General features: G+C 45.9%; 10 non-coding genes and 1 pseudogene across 10 annotated transcripts; all 11 read right to left on the bottom strand.

Annotated features, from left to right (window-relative positions):
- Positions 1-176: 176 nt before the first annotated feature.
- Positions 177-367, bottom strand: LOC141212045 (U2 spliceosomal RNA). Its single transcript, XR_012281864.1, has one exon. It is a non-coding gene; the product is annotated as a U2 spliceosomal RNA (small nuclear RNA).
- A 1,115-nt stretch (positions 368-1,482) lies between these two features.
- Positions 1,483-1,674, bottom strand: LOC141211789 (U2 spliceosomal RNA). The gene has a single exon (XR_012281706.1). It is a non-coding gene; the product is annotated as a U2 spliceosomal RNA (small nuclear RNA).
- Positions 1,675-3,677: 2,003 nt separating this feature from the next.
- LOC141211718 (U2 spliceosomal RNA) lies at positions 3,678-3,861 on the bottom strand. The gene has a single exon (XR_012281659.1). It is a non-coding gene; the product is annotated as a U2 spliceosomal RNA (small nuclear RNA).
- Positions 3,862-4,652: 791 nt separating this feature from the next.
- LOC141211878 (U2 spliceosomal RNA) lies at positions 4,653-4,744 on the bottom strand (annotated as a pseudogene).
- Positions 4,745-5,859: 1,115 nt separating this feature from the next.
- LOC141212046 (U2 spliceosomal RNA) lies at positions 5,860-6,050 on the bottom strand. Its single transcript, XR_012281865.1, has one exon. It is a non-coding gene; the product is annotated as a U2 spliceosomal RNA (small nuclear RNA).
- Positions 6,051-7,165: 1,115 nt separating this feature from the next.
- LOC141212047 (U2 spliceosomal RNA) lies at positions 7,166-7,356 on the bottom strand. The gene has a single exon (XR_012281866.1). It is a non-coding gene; the product is annotated as a U2 spliceosomal RNA (small nuclear RNA).
- A 1,115-nt stretch (positions 7,357-8,471) lies between these two features.
- Positions 8,472-8,662, bottom strand: LOC141212048 (U2 spliceosomal RNA). Its single transcript, XR_012281867.1, has one exon. It is a non-coding gene; the product is annotated as a U2 spliceosomal RNA (small nuclear RNA).
- A 1,115-nt stretch (positions 8,663-9,777) lies between these two features.
- Positions 9,778-9,968, bottom strand: LOC141212049 (U2 spliceosomal RNA). The gene has a single exon (XR_012281868.1). It is a non-coding gene; the product is annotated as a U2 spliceosomal RNA (small nuclear RNA).
- Positions 9,969-11,083: 1,115 nt separating this feature from the next.
- LOC141212051 (U2 spliceosomal RNA) lies at positions 11,084-11,274 on the bottom strand. Its single transcript, XR_012281870.1, has one exon. It is a non-coding gene; the product is annotated as a U2 spliceosomal RNA (small nuclear RNA).
- Positions 11,275-12,389: 1,115 nt separating this feature from the next.
- On the bottom strand, positions 12,390-12,580 carry LOC141212052 (U2 spliceosomal RNA). Its single transcript, XR_012281871.1, has one exon. It is a non-coding gene; the product is annotated as a U2 spliceosomal RNA (small nuclear RNA).
- A 1,115-nt stretch (positions 12,581-13,695) lies between these two features.
- On the bottom strand, positions 13,696-13,886 carry LOC141212053 (U2 spliceosomal RNA). The gene has a single exon (XR_012281872.1). It is a non-coding gene; the product is annotated as a U2 spliceosomal RNA (small nuclear RNA).
- Positions 13,887-14,315: the final 429 nt, after the last annotated feature.

Consider the following 14,315-nt stretch of genomic DNA (forward strand, 5'->3'; position numbering starts at 1 on the left):
TGCTGAAGTTGAACCAAAATGAGCTTGTAATCTGGCTTCTGCAACTTTGAACATGAAAAATCCAATGAGGAGAAGAAAAGCAAAGCCAAAGAGTCCATCCCAAAATCCGACAAACAAGCAAAATGAACAAAAAACATTGAATTCAATTCTTTCTGATTTTAGAAACTGCATTAAAGAAGGGGTGCACCGGTCCTGGAGATACTGCAATACCAGGTCAATGCGTGGAGTGGACAGAGCAAGCTCTTTTTCCATCTCCCTGTTCTAAAAATCCATTTAATATATGGTCCCCAGATAGGGGACGTATCAGATATTAAACTGATAAGAACAGATACTACACTTGATCTTAGCCAAAAGGCCGAGAAGCGATAACCAGAATTGGTTTCAAACTACGGAGCCACCCAAGGATCCTGAAAAGTCCATTTGTGGAGATGAGCTCCTGGACTCCCATTAAGAAGACATGTTGTCAACCTCTAGATCCCTTACATGCCTGCACTTTTCGGCTTGCTGCTGCTGCAATCCACGCGTTTTAGATCTGCATAACTCCACCTCTTTAAACACAGCACCTTCACCCCCTGCTGTTCCCACCCGCCTCAACACCGTTGGAAGGGAGGAGAACCAATTAAGGCGGGGGGTGGGGTGGAACGAGCAGCTGTCTACCCTTAGCAGGAGGGCTCCTGATTACATACCTCTCCTGCTGCTGCTGCTGCTGGCTGTCCAGCAGCAGACTGAAGGTGGCTGCTGCTGTGCACAGGTATATAAAGGCTCAGAGCCTATTATGACACGTGCAGCCAGCGTTCCATTGCCACATTCCATCTACTGCAGGCAGGATACCTGGCTGGCTGAATGTCGCTGAGAAGCTCACAGAGACCGCCATAAGCAACAGTTTAACAGAATGCCACAGACTAATCAACCAAACTTTTTGGGTTGGGTTCTCTTTTATAGTCTGCAGGCATTAAATGAAAGAAGTCAGTGTTCCAGCAGAGGGAGACAACGTTTCAGAAAAGGCATTGTAGCAAACCAAAAAAGAAATTTTAAGCGCAGCAGAGTAACCAGCGCACATACCTGTTAGCTCAGGTGAGTTTAAAAGGCTGCTGTTGATAACAAGGGCATTTGCTAAATAGATGGTGTGTGTGCAACAATATACTGAAAGGTCAATTATATTGTGCAGCTTATCTCACCACCTGTAGTTATTTAGGTGAAAGCTCCAAAATGCTTGCCTAATATGTCTGTTTATCCAAAAGGAAGTAAAAAGGGAGAGCTAGAAAGAAAGCATTGCATCACATTACATGGCAATGCAATGCACAGTTGCTGAAGTTGAACCAAAATGAGCTTGTAATCTGGCTTCTGCAACTTTGAACATGAAAAATCCAATGAGGAGAAGAAAAGCAAAGCCAAAGAGTCCATCCCAAAATCCGACAAACAAGCAAAATGAACAAAAAACATTGAATTCAATTCTTTCTGATTTTAGAAACTGCATTAAAGAAAGGGTGCACCGGTCCTGGAGATACTGCAATACCAGGTCAATGCGTGGAGTGGACAGAGCAAGCTCTTTTTCCATCTCCCTGTTCTAAAAATCCATTTAATATATGGTCCCCAGATAGGGGACGTATCAGATATTAAACTGATAAGAACAGATTTTTTTTTTTTTTCTTTCTTTTATTTTTCGAAAGCCCGAATTCGTGTACAAAACCCGAGTGCGCTTAAAAAAGTGACAAGTGCCACAAAAAAAGTGCACTAGGATGCTGGTCTTCTTGAAACCCTCTCCAAAAGGAGAAGGGTCCCCCAAACCATTCCCCGTCCCTCCGAGCCAGAAGGCCACAGCGAGGAACAGGGACAAATAACCACCTCCAGCCGGAGCCAGAGGCGACCCAATCTTACCCCCAGCACCTGCCCGAGTTCTCACCCGAGCAAGGCACTGGGAGCCAAAGACTGTGCTCCCCTCCCGGAAGAGGGGAGCCAACAACGCTCTCCTCCCGAATGAGGAGAGCCAGGGGGGTTCAGGGGGGAGCGGAACCTGATGGCCACACACTCCCCCCCTAGACCTGCCAAGAGAGGAACCCGTAAGGGAACCGCATCCCGACAAAATCCTAGCAGGACGTGACACACGTGAATAAGTGGACACACAGTGACAAAGAAATTAAATAAATAGTGAAGGTTTCACAGTATAATACTGCCCGGACCTTCGACCGGGAATTGAAAAATTCCCCATCCTAAGGCCAGAAGGCCCGGAATAAGGGTGTGTGTGAAGAAAGAAATATTGAAGTGCTAGTGCAAATGTGCCATAAACTCAAGTGGGGTTCCCAATCCCAGTGAGTTAAGGCACCCCAGGGTAACCACTCCTGGGGCACTTCACACTTCGGGCTTTCGATCTTCCCCGGCTCAATGGCGTCGATCCTGGGGGGCCATGCTTTCCACCAGATGACTATATTAGCCACCTGGCGTACTAACAAGCGCCTAAACCCCAGTGTGCATAATGTATCAATCTACTAGGGCGGCAAACATCCAAAACCGCCTTTTCGAAAGATACTACACTTGATCTTAGCCAAAATTCCGAGAAGCAATAACCAGAATTGGTTTCAAACTACGGAGCCACCCAAGGATCCTGAAAAGTCCATTTGTGGAGATGAGCTCCTGGACTCCCGTTAACAAGACATGTTGTCAACCTCTAGATCCCTTACATGCCTGCACTTTTCGGCTTGCTGCTGCTGCAATCCACGCGTTTTAGATCTGCATAACTCCACCTCTTTAAACACAGCACCTTCACCCCCTGCTGTTCCCACCCGCCTCAACACCGTTGGAAGGGAGGAGAACCAATTAAGGCGGGGGGTGGGGTGGAACGAGCAGCTGTCTACCCTTAGCAGGAGGGCTCCTGATTACATACCTCTCCTGCTGCTGCTGCTGCTGGCTGTCCAGCAGCAGACTGAAGGTGGCTGCTGCTGTGCACAGGTATATAAAGGCTCAGAGCCTATTATGACACGCGCAGCCAGCGTTCCATTGCCACATTCCATCTACTGCAGGCAGGATACCTGGCTGGCTGAATGTCGCTGAGAAGCTCACAGAGACCGCCATAAGCAACAGTTTAACAGAATGCCACAGACTAATCAACCAAACTTTTTGGGTTGGGTTCTCTTTTATAGTCTGCAGGCATTAAATGAAAGAAGTCAGTGTTCCAGCAGAGGGAGACAACGTTTCAGAAAAGGCATTGTAGCAAACCAAAAAAGAAATTTTAAGCGCAGCAGAGTAACCAGCGCACATACCTGTTAGCTCAGGTGAGTTTAAAAGGCTGCTGTTGATAACAAGGGCATTTGCTAAATAGATGGTGTGTGTGCAACAATATACTGAAAGGTCAATTATATTGTGCAGCTTATCTCACCACCTGTAGTTATTTAGGTGAAAGCTCCAAAATGCTTGCCTAATATGTCTGTTTATCCAAAAGGAAGTAAAAAGGGAGAGCTAGAAAGATAGCATTGCATCACATTACATGGCAATGCAATGCACAGTTGCTGAAGTTGAACCAAAATGAGCTTGTAATCTGGCTTCTGCAACTTTGAACATGAAAAATCCAATGAGGAGAAGAAAAGCAAAGCCAAAGAGTCCATCCCAAAATCCGACAAACAAGCAAAATGAACAAAAAACATTGAATTCAATTCTTTCTGATTTTAGAAACTGCATTAAAGAAGGGGTGCACCGGTCCTGGAGATACTGCAATACCAGGTCAATGCGTGGAGTGGACAGAGCAAGCTCTTTTTCCATCTCCCTGTTCTAAAAATCCATTTAATATATGGTCCCCAGATAGGGGACGTATCAGATATTAAACTGATAAGAACAGATTTTTTTTTTTTTTCGAAAGCCCGAATTCGTGTACAAAACCCGAGTGCGCTTAAAAAAAGTGACAAGTGCCACAAAAAAAGTGCACTAGGATGCTGGTCTTCTTGAAACCCTCTCCAAAAGGAGAAGGGTCCCCCAAACCATTCCCCGTCCCTCCGAGCCAGAAGGCCACAGCGAGGAACAGGGACAAATAGCCACCTCCAGCCAAAGCCAGAGGCGACCCAATCTTACCCCCAGCACCTGCCCGAGTTCTCACCCGAGCAAGGCACTGGAGCCAAAGACTGTGCTCCCCTCCCGGAAGAGGGGAGCCAACAACGCTCTCCTCCCGAAAGAGGAGAGCCAGGGGGGTTCAGGGGGGAGCGGAACCTGATGGCCACACACTCCCCCCCTAGACCTGCCAAGAGAGGAACCCGTAAGGGAACCGCATCCCGACAAAATCCTAGTAAGGACGTGGACACACGTGAAAAAGTGGACACACAGTGACAAAAAAATTAAATAAATAGTGAAGGTTTCACAGTATAATACTGCCCGGACCTTCGACCGGGAATTGAAAAATTCCCCATCCTAAGGCCAGAAGGCCCGGAATAAGGGTGTGTGTGAAGAAAGAAATATTGAAGTGCTAGTGCAAATGTGCCATAAACTCAAGTGGGGTTCCCAATCCCAGTGAGTTAAGGCACCCCAGGGTCACCACTCCTGGGGCACTTCACACTTCGGGCTTTCGATCTTCCCCGGCCCAATGGCGTCGATCCTGGGAGGCCATGCTTTCCACCAGATGACTATATTAGCCACCTGGCGTACTAACAAGCGCCTAAACCCCAGTGTGCATAATGTATCAATCTACTAGGGCGGCCAACATCCAAAACCGCCTTTTCGAAAGATACTACACTTGATCTTAGCCAAAAGGCCGAGAAGCGATAACCAGAATTGGTTTCAAACTACGGAGCCACCCAAGGATCCTGAAAAGTCCATTTGTGGAGATGAGCTCCTGGACTCCCGTTAAGAAGACATGTTGTCAACCTCTAGATCCCTTACATGCCTGCACTTTTCGGCTTGCTGCTGCTGCAATCCACGCGTTTTAGATCTGCATAACTCCACCTCTTTAAACACAGCACCTTCACCCCCTGCTGTTCCCATCCGCCTCAACACCGTTGGAAGGGAGGAGAACCAATTAAGGCGGGGGGTGGGGTGGAACGAGCAGCTGTCTACCCTTAGCAGGAGGGCTCCTGATTACATACCTCTCCTGCTGCTGCTGCTGCTGGCTGTCCAGCAGCAGACTGAAGGTGGCTGCTGCTGTGCACAGGTATATAAAGGCTCAGAGCCTATTATGACACGCGCAGCCAGCGTTCCATTGCCACATTCCATCTACTGCAGGCAGGATACCTGGCTGGCTGAATGTCGCTGAGAAGCTCACAGAGACCGCCATAAGCAACAGTTTAACAGAATGCCACAGACTAATCAACCAAACTTTTTGGGTTGGGTTCTCTTTTATAGTCTGCAGGCATTAAATGAAAGAAGTCAGTGTTCCAGCAGAAGGAGACAACGTTTCAGAAAAGGCATTGTAGCAAACCAAAAAAGAAATTTTAAGCGCAGCAGAGTAACCAGCGCACATACCTGTTAGCTCAGGTGAGTTTAAAAGGCTGCTGTTGATAACAAGGGCATTTGCTAAATAGATGGTGTGTGTGCAACAATATACTGAAAGGTCAATTATATTGTGCAGCTTATCTCACCACCTGTAGTTATTTAGGTGAAAGCTCCAAAATGCTTGCCTAATATGTCTGTTTATCCAAAAGGAAGTAAAAAGGGAGAGCTAGAAAGATAGCATTGCATCACATTACATGGCAATGCAATGCACAGTTGCTGAAGTTGAACCAAAATGAGCTTGTAATCTGGCTTCTGCAACTTTGAACATGAAAAATCCAATGAGGAGAAGAAAAGCAAAGCCAAAGAGTCCATCCCAAAATCCGACAAACAAGCAAAATGAACAAAAAACATTGAATTCAATTCTTTCTGATTTTAGAAACTGCATTAAAGAAGGGGTGCACCGGTCCTGGAGATACTGCAATACCAGGTCAATGCGTGGAGTGGACAGAGCAAGCTCTTTTTCCATCTCCCTGTTCTAAAAATCCATTTAATATATGGTCCCCAGATAGGGGACGTATCAGATATTAAACTGATAAGAACAGATACTACACTTGATCTTAGCCAAAAGGCCGAGAAGCGATAACCAGAATTGGTTTCAAACTACGGAGCCACCCAAGGATCCTGAAAAGTCCATTTGTGGAGATGAGCTCCTGGACTCCCGTTAAGAAGACATGTTGTCAACCTCTAGATCCCTTACATGCCTGCACTTTTCGGCTTGCTGCTGCTGCAATCCACGCGTTTTAGATCTGCATAACTCCACCTCTTTAAACACAGCACCTTCACCCCCTGCTGTTCCCACCCGCCTCAACACCGTTGGAAGGGAGGAGAACCAATTAAGGCGGGGGGTGGGGTGGAACGAGCAGCTGTCTACCCTTAGCAGGAGGGCTCCTGATTACATACCTCTCCTGCTGCTGCTGCTGCTGGCTGTCCAGCAGCAGACTGAAGGTGGCTGCTGCTGTGCACAGGTATATAAAGGCTCAGAGCCTATTATGACACGCGCAGCCAGCGTTCCATTGCCACATTCCATCTACTGCAGGCAGGATACCTGGCTGGCTGAATGTCGCTGAGAAGCTCACAGAGACCGCCATAAGCAACAGTTTAACAGAATGCCACAGACTAATCAACCAAACTTTTTGGGTTGGGTTCTCTTTTATAGTCTGCAGGCATTAAATGAAAGAAGTCAGTGTTCCAGCAGAGGGAGACAACGTTTCAGAAAAGGCATTGTAGCAAACCAAAAAAGAAATTTTAAGCGCAGCAGAGTAACCAGCGCACATACCTGTTAGCTCAGGTGAGTTTAAAAGGCTGCTGTTGATAACAAGGGCATTTGCTAAATAGATGGTGTGTGTGCAACAATATACTGAAAGGTCAATTATATTGTGCAGCTTATCTCACCACCTGTAGTTATTTAGGTGAAAGCTCCAAAATGCTTGCCTAATATGTCTGTTTATCCAAAAGGAAGTAAAAAGGGAGAGCTAGAAAGATAGCATTGCATCACATTACATGGCAATGCAATGCACAGTTGCTGAAGTTGAACCAAAATGAGCTTGTAATCTGGCTTCTGCAACTTTGAACATGAAAAATCCAATGAGGAGAAGAAAAGCAAAGCCAAAGAGTCCATCCCAAAATCCGACAAACAAGCAAAATGAACAAAAAACATTGAATTCAATTCTTTCTGATTTTAGAAACTGCATTAAAGAAGGGGTGCACCGGTCCTGGAGATACTGCAATACCAGGTCAATGCGTGGAGTGGACAGAGCAAGCTCTTTTTCCATCTCCCTGTTCTAAAAATCCATTTAATATATGGTCCCCAGATAGGGGACGTATCAGATATTAAACTGATAAGAACAGATACTACACTTGATCTTAGCCAAAAGGCCGAGAAGCGATAACCAGAATTGGTTTCAAACTACGGAGCCACCCAAGGATCCTGAAAAGTCCATTTGTGGAGATGAGCTCCTGGACTCCCGTTAAGAAGACATGTTGTCAACCTCTAGATCCCTTACATGCCTGCACTTTTCGGCTTGCTGCTGCTGCAATCCACGCGTTTTAGATCTGCATAACTCCACCTCTTTAAACACAGCACCTTCACCCCCTGCTGTTCCCACCCGCCTCAACACCGTTGGAAGGGAGGAGAACCAATTAAGGCGGGGGGTGGGGTGGAACGAGCAGCTGTCTACCCTTAGCAGGAGGGCTCCTGATTACATACCTCTCCTGCTGCTGCTGCTGCTGGCTGTCCAGCAGCAGACTGAAGGTGGCTGCTGCTGTGCACAGGTATATAAAGGCTCAGAGCCTATTATGACACGCGCAGCCAGCGTTCCATTGCCACATTCCATCTACTGCAGGCAGGATACCTGGCTGGCTGAATGTCGCTGAGAAGCTCACAGAGACCGCCATAAGCAACAGTTTAACAGAATGCCACAGACTAATCAACCAAACTTTTTGGGTTGGGTTCTCTTTTATAGTCTGCAGGCATTAAATGAAAGAAGTCAGTGTTCCAGCAGAGGGAGACAACGTTTCAGAAAAGGCATTGTAGCAAACCAAAAAAGAAATTTTAAGCGCAGCAGAGTAACCAGCGCACATACCTGTTAGCTCAGGTGAGTTTAAAAGGCTGCTGTTGATAACAAGGGCATTTGCTAAATAGATGGTGTGTGTGCAACAATATACTGAAAGGTCAATTATATTGTGCAGCTTATCTCACCACCTGTAGTTATTTAGGTGAAAGCTCCAAAATGCTTGCCTAATATGTCTGTTTATCCAAAAGGAAGTAAAAAGGGAGAGCTAGAAAGATAGCATTGCATCACATTACATGGCAATGCAATGCACAGTTGCTGAAGTTGAACCAAAATGAGCTTGTAATCTGGCTTCTGCAACTTTGAACATGAAAAATCCAATGAGGAGAAGAAAAGCAAAGCCAAAGAGTCCATCCCAAAATCCGACAAACAAGCAAAATGAACAAAAAACATTGAATTCAATTCTTTCTGATTTTAGAAACTGCATTAAAGAAGGGGTGCACCGGTCCTGGAGATACTGCAATACCAGGTCAATGCGTGGAGTGGACAGAGCAAGCTCTTTTTCCATCTCCCTGTTCTAAAAATCCATTTAATATATGGTCCCCAGATAGGGGACGTATCAGATATTAAACTGATAAGAACAGATACTACACTTGATCTTAGCCAAAAGGCCGAGAAGCGATAACCAGAATTGGTTTCAAACTACGGAGCCACCCAAGGATCCTGAAAAGTCCATTTGTGGAGATGAGCTCCTGGACTCCCGTTAAGAAGACATGTTGTCAACCTCTAGATCCCTTACATGCCTGCACTTTTCGGCTTGCTGCTGCTGCAATCCACGCGTTTTAGATCTGCATAACTCCACCTCTTTAAACACAGCACCTTCACCCCCTGCTGTTCCCACCCGCCTCAACACCGTTGGAAGGGAGGAGAACCAATTAAGGCGGGGGGTGGGGTGGAACGAGCAGCTGTCTACCCTTAGCAGGAGGGCTCCTGATTACATACCTCTCCTGCTGCTGCTGCTGCTGGCTGTCCAGCAGCAGACTGAAGGTGGCTGCTGCTGTGCACAGGTATATAAAGGCTCAGAGCCTATTATGACACGCGCAGCCAGCGTTCCATTGCCACATTCCATCTACTGCAGGCAGGATACCTGGCTGGCTGAATGTCGCTGAGAAGCTCACAGAGACCGCCATAAGCAACAGTTTAACAGAATGCCACAGACTAATCAACCAAACTTTTTGGGTTGGGTTCTCTTTTATAGTCTGCAGGCATTAAATGAAAGAAGTCAGTGTTCCAGCAGAAGGAGACAACGTTTCAGAAAAGGCATTGTAGCAAACCAAAAAAGAAATTTTAAGCGCAGCAGAGTAACCAGCGCACATACCTGTTAGCTCAGGTGAGTTTAAAAGGCTGCTGTTGATAACAAGGGCATTTGCTAAATAGATGGTGTGTGTGCAACAATATACTGAAAGGTCAATTATATTGTGCAGCTTATCTCACCACCTGTAGTTATTTAGGTGAAAGCTCCAAAATGCTTGCCTAATATGTCTGTTTATCCAAAAGGAAGTAAAAAGGGAGAGCTAGAAAGATAGCATTGCATCACATTACATGTCAATGCAATGCACAGTTGCTGAAGTTGAACCAAAATGAGCTTGTAATCTGGCTTCTGCAACTTTGAACATGAAAAATCCAATGAGGAGAAGAAAAGCAAAGCCAAAGAGTCCATCCCAAAATCCGACAAACAAGCAAAATGAACAAAAAACATTGAATTCAATTCTTTCTGATTTTAGAAACTGCATTAAAGAAGGGGTGCACCGGTCCTGGAGATACTGCAATACCAGGTCAATGCGTGGAGTGGACAGAGCAAGCTCTTTTTCCATCTCCCTGTTCTAAAAATCCATTTAATATATGGTCCCCAGATAGGGGACGTATCAGATATTAAACTGATAAGAACAGATACTACACTTGATCTTAGCCAAAAGGCCGAGAAGCGATAACCAGAATTGGTTTCAAACTACGGAGCCACCCAAGGATCCTGAAAAGTCCATTTGTGGAGATGAGCTCCTGGACTCCCGTTAAGAAGACATGTTGTCAACCTCTAGATCCCTTACATGCCTGCACTTTTCGGCTTGCTGCTGCTGCAATCCACGCGTTTTAGATCTGCATAACTCCACCTCTTTAAACACAGCACGTTCACCCCCTGCTGTTCCCACCCGCCTCAACACCGTTGGAAGGGAGGAGAACCAATTAAGGCGGGGGGTGGGGTGGAACGAGCAGCTGTCTACCCTTAGCAGGAGGGCTCCTGATTACATACCTCTCCTGCTGCTGCTGCTGCTGGCTGTCCAGCAGCAGACTGAAGGTGGCTGCTGCTGTGCACAGGTATATAAAGGCTCAGAGCCTATTATGACACGCGCAGCCAGCGTTCCATTGCCACATTCCATCTACTGCAGGCAGGATACCTGGCTGGCTGAATGTCGCTGAGAAGCTCACAGAGACCGCCATAAGCAACAGTTTAACAGAATGCCACAGACTAATCAACCAAACTTTTTGGGTTGGGTTCTCTTTTATAGTCTGCAGGCATTAAATGAAAGAAGTCAGTGTTCCAGCAGAGGGAGACAACGTTTCAGAAAAGGCATTGTAGCAAACCAAAAAAGAAATTTTAAGCGCAGCAGAGTAACCAGCGCACATACCTGTTAGCTCAGGTGAGTTTAAAAGGCTGCTGTTGATAACAAGGGCATTTGCTAAATAGATGGTGTGTGTGCAACAATATACTGAAAGGTCAATTATATTGTGCAGCTTATCTCACCACCTGTAGTTATTTAGGTGAAAGCTCCAAAATGCTTTCCTAATATGTCTGTTTATCCAAAAGGAAGTAAAAAGGGAGAGCTAGAAAGATAGCATTGCATCACATTACATGGCAATGCAATGCACAGTTGCTGAAGTTGAACCAAAATGAGCTTGTAATCTGGCTTCTGCAACTTTGAACATGAAAAATCCAATGAGGAGAAGAAAAGCAAAGCCAAAGAGTCCATCCCAAAATCCGACAAACAAGCAAAATGAACAAAAAACATTGAATTCAATTCTTTCTGATTTTAGAAACTGCATTAAAGAAGGGGTGCACCGGTCCTGGAGATACTGCAATACCAGGTCAATGCGTGGAGTGGACAGAGCAAGCTCTTTTTCCATCTCCCTGTTCTAAAAATCCATTTAATATATGGTCCCCAGATAGGGGACGTATCAGATATTAAACTGATAAGAACAGATACTACACTTGATCTTAGCCAAAAGGCCGAGAAGCGATAACCAGAATTGGTTTCAAACTACGGAGCCACCCAAGGATCCTGAAAAGTCCATTTGTGGAGATGAGCTCCTGGACTCCCGTTAAGAAGACATGTTGTCAACCTCTAGATCCCTTACATGCCTGCACTTTTCGGCTTGCTGCTGCTGCAATCCACGCGTTTTAGATCTGCATAACTCCACCTCTTTAAACACAGCACCTTCACCCCCTGCTGTTCCCACCCGCCTCAACACCGTTAGAAGGGAGGAGAACCAATTAAGGCGGGGGGTGGGGTGGAACGAGCAGCTGTCTACCCTTAGCAGGAGGGCTCCTGATTACATACCTCTCCTGCTGCTGCTGCTGCTGGCTGTCCAGCAGCAGACTGAAGGTGGCTGCTGCTGTGCACAGGTATATAAAGGCTCAGAGCCTATTATGACACGCGCAGCCAGCGTTCCATTGCCACATTCCATCTACTGCAGGCAGGATACCTGGCTGGCTGAATGTCGCTGAGAAGCTCACAGAGACCGCCATAAGCAACAGTTTAACAGAATGCCACAGACTAATCAACCAAACTTTTTGGGTTGGGTTCTCTTTTATAGTCTGCAGGCATTAAATGAAAGAAGTCAGTGTTCCAGCAGAGGGAGACAACGTTTCAGAAAAGGCATTGTAGCAAACCAAAAAAGAAATTTTAAGCGCAGCAGAGTAACCAGCGCACATACCTGTTAGCTCAGGTGAGTTTAAAAGGCTGCTGTTGATAACAAGGGCATTTGCTAAATAGATGGTGTGTGTGCAACAATATACTGAAAGGTCAATTATATTGTGCAGCTTATCTCACCACCTGTAGTTATTTAGGTGAAAGCTCCAAAATGCTTGCCTAATATGTCTGTTTATCCAAAAGGAAGTAAAAAGGGAGAGCTAGAAAGATAGCATTGCATCACATTACATGGCAATGCAATGCACAGTTGCTGAAGTTGAACCAAAATGAGCTTGTAATCTGGCTTCTGCAACTTTGAACATGAAAAATCCAATGAGGAGAAGAAAAGCAAAGCCAAAGAGTCCATCCCAAAATCCGACAAACAAGCAAAATGAACAAAAAACATTGAATTCAATTCTTTCTGATTTTAGAAACTGCATTAAAGAAGGGGTGCACCGGTCCTGGAGATACTGCAATACCAGGTCAATGCGTGGAGTGGACAGAGCAAGCTCTTTTTCCATCTCCCTGTTCTAAAAATCCATTTAATATATGGTCCCCAGATAGGGGACGTATCAGATATTAAACTGATAAGAACAGATACTACACTTGATCTTAGCCAAAAGGCCGAGAAGCGATAACCAGAATTGGTTTCAAACTACGGAGCCACCCAAGGATCCTGAAAAGTCCATTTGTGGAGATGAGCTCCTGGACTCCCGTTAAGAAGACATGTTGTCAACCTCTAGATCCCTTACATGCCTGCACTTTTCGGCTTGCTGCTGCTGCAATCCACGCGTTTTAGATCTGCATAACTCCACCTCTTTAAACACAGCACCTTCACCCCCTGCTGTTCCCACCCGCCTCAACACCGTTGGAAGGGAGGAGAACCAATTAAGGCGGGGGGTGGGGTGGAACGAGCAGCTGTCTACCCTTAGCAGGAGGGCTCCTGATTACATACCTCTCCTGCTGCTGCTGCTGCTGGCTGTCCAGCAGCAGACTGAAGGTGGCTGCTGCTGTGCACAGGTATATAAAGGCTCAGAGCCTATTATGACACGCGCAGCCAGCGTTCCATTGCCACATTCCATCTACTGCAGGCAGGATACCTGGCTGGCTGAATGTCGCTGAGAAGCTCACAGAGACCGCCATAAGCAACAGTTTAACAGAATGCCACAGACTAATCAACCAAACTTTTTGGGTTGGGTTCTCTTTTATAGTCTGCAGGCATTAAATGAAAGAAGTCAGTGTTCCAGCAGAGGGAGACAACGTTTCAGAAAAGGCATTGTAGCAAACCAAAAAAGAAATTTTAAGCGCAGCAGAGTAACCAGCGCACATACCTGTTAGCTCAGGTGAGTTTAAAAGGCTGCTGTTGATAACAAGGGCATTTGCTAAATAGATGGTGTGTGTGCAACAATATACTGAAAGGTCAATTATATTGTGCAGCTTATCTCACCACCTGTAGTTATTTAGGTGAAAGCTCCAAAATGCTTGCCTAATATGTCTGTTTATCCAAAAGGAAGTAAAAAGGGAGAGCTAGAAAGATAGCATTGCATCACATTACATGGCAATGCAATGCACAGTTGCTGAAGTTGAACCAAAATGAGCTTGTAATCTGGCTTCTGCAACTTTGAACATGAAAAATCCAATGAGGAGAAGAAAAGCAAAGCCAAAGAGTCCATCCCAAAATCCGACAAACAAGCAAAATGAACAAAAAACATTGAATTCAATTCTTTCTGATTTTAGAAACTGCATTAAAGAAGGGGTGCACCGGTCCTGGAGATACTGCAATACCAGGTCAATGCGTGGAGTGGACAGAGCAAGCTCTTTTTCCATCTCCCTGTTCTAAAAATCCATTTAATATATGGTCCCCAGATAGGGGACGTATCAGATATTAAACTGATAAGAACAGATACTACACTTGATCTTAGCCAAAAGGCCGAGAAGCGATAACCAGAATTGGTTTCAAACTACGGAGCCACCCAAGGATCCTGAAAAGTCCATTTGTGGAGATGAGCTCCTGGACTCCCGTTAAGAAGACATGTTGTCAACCTCTAGATCCCTTACATGCCTGCACTTTTCGGCTTGCTGCTGCTGCAATCCACGCGTTTTAGATCTGCATAACTCCACCTCTTTAAACACAGCACCTTCACCCCCTGCTGTTCCCACCCGCCTCAACACCGTTGGAAGGGAGGAGAACCAATTAAGGCGGGGGGTGGGGTGGAACGAGCAGCTGTCTACCCTTAGCAGGAGGGCTCCTGATTACATACCTCTCCTGCTGCTGCTGCTGCTGGCTGTCCAGCAGCAGACTGAAGGTGGCTGCTGCTGTGCACAGGTATATAAAGGCTCAGAGCCTATTATGACACGCGCAGCCAGCGTT

This window comes from Phyllobates terribilis, unplaced genomic scaffold, assembly GCF_046119375.1.
Source record: "Phyllobates terribilis strain yellow unplaced genomic scaffold, ASM4611937v1 Scaffold_170__1_contigs__length_4071412, whole genome shotgun sequence".
Classification (NCBI taxonomy): Eukaryota; Metazoa; Chordata; class Amphibia; order Anura; family Dendrobatidae; genus Phyllobates; species Phyllobates terribilis.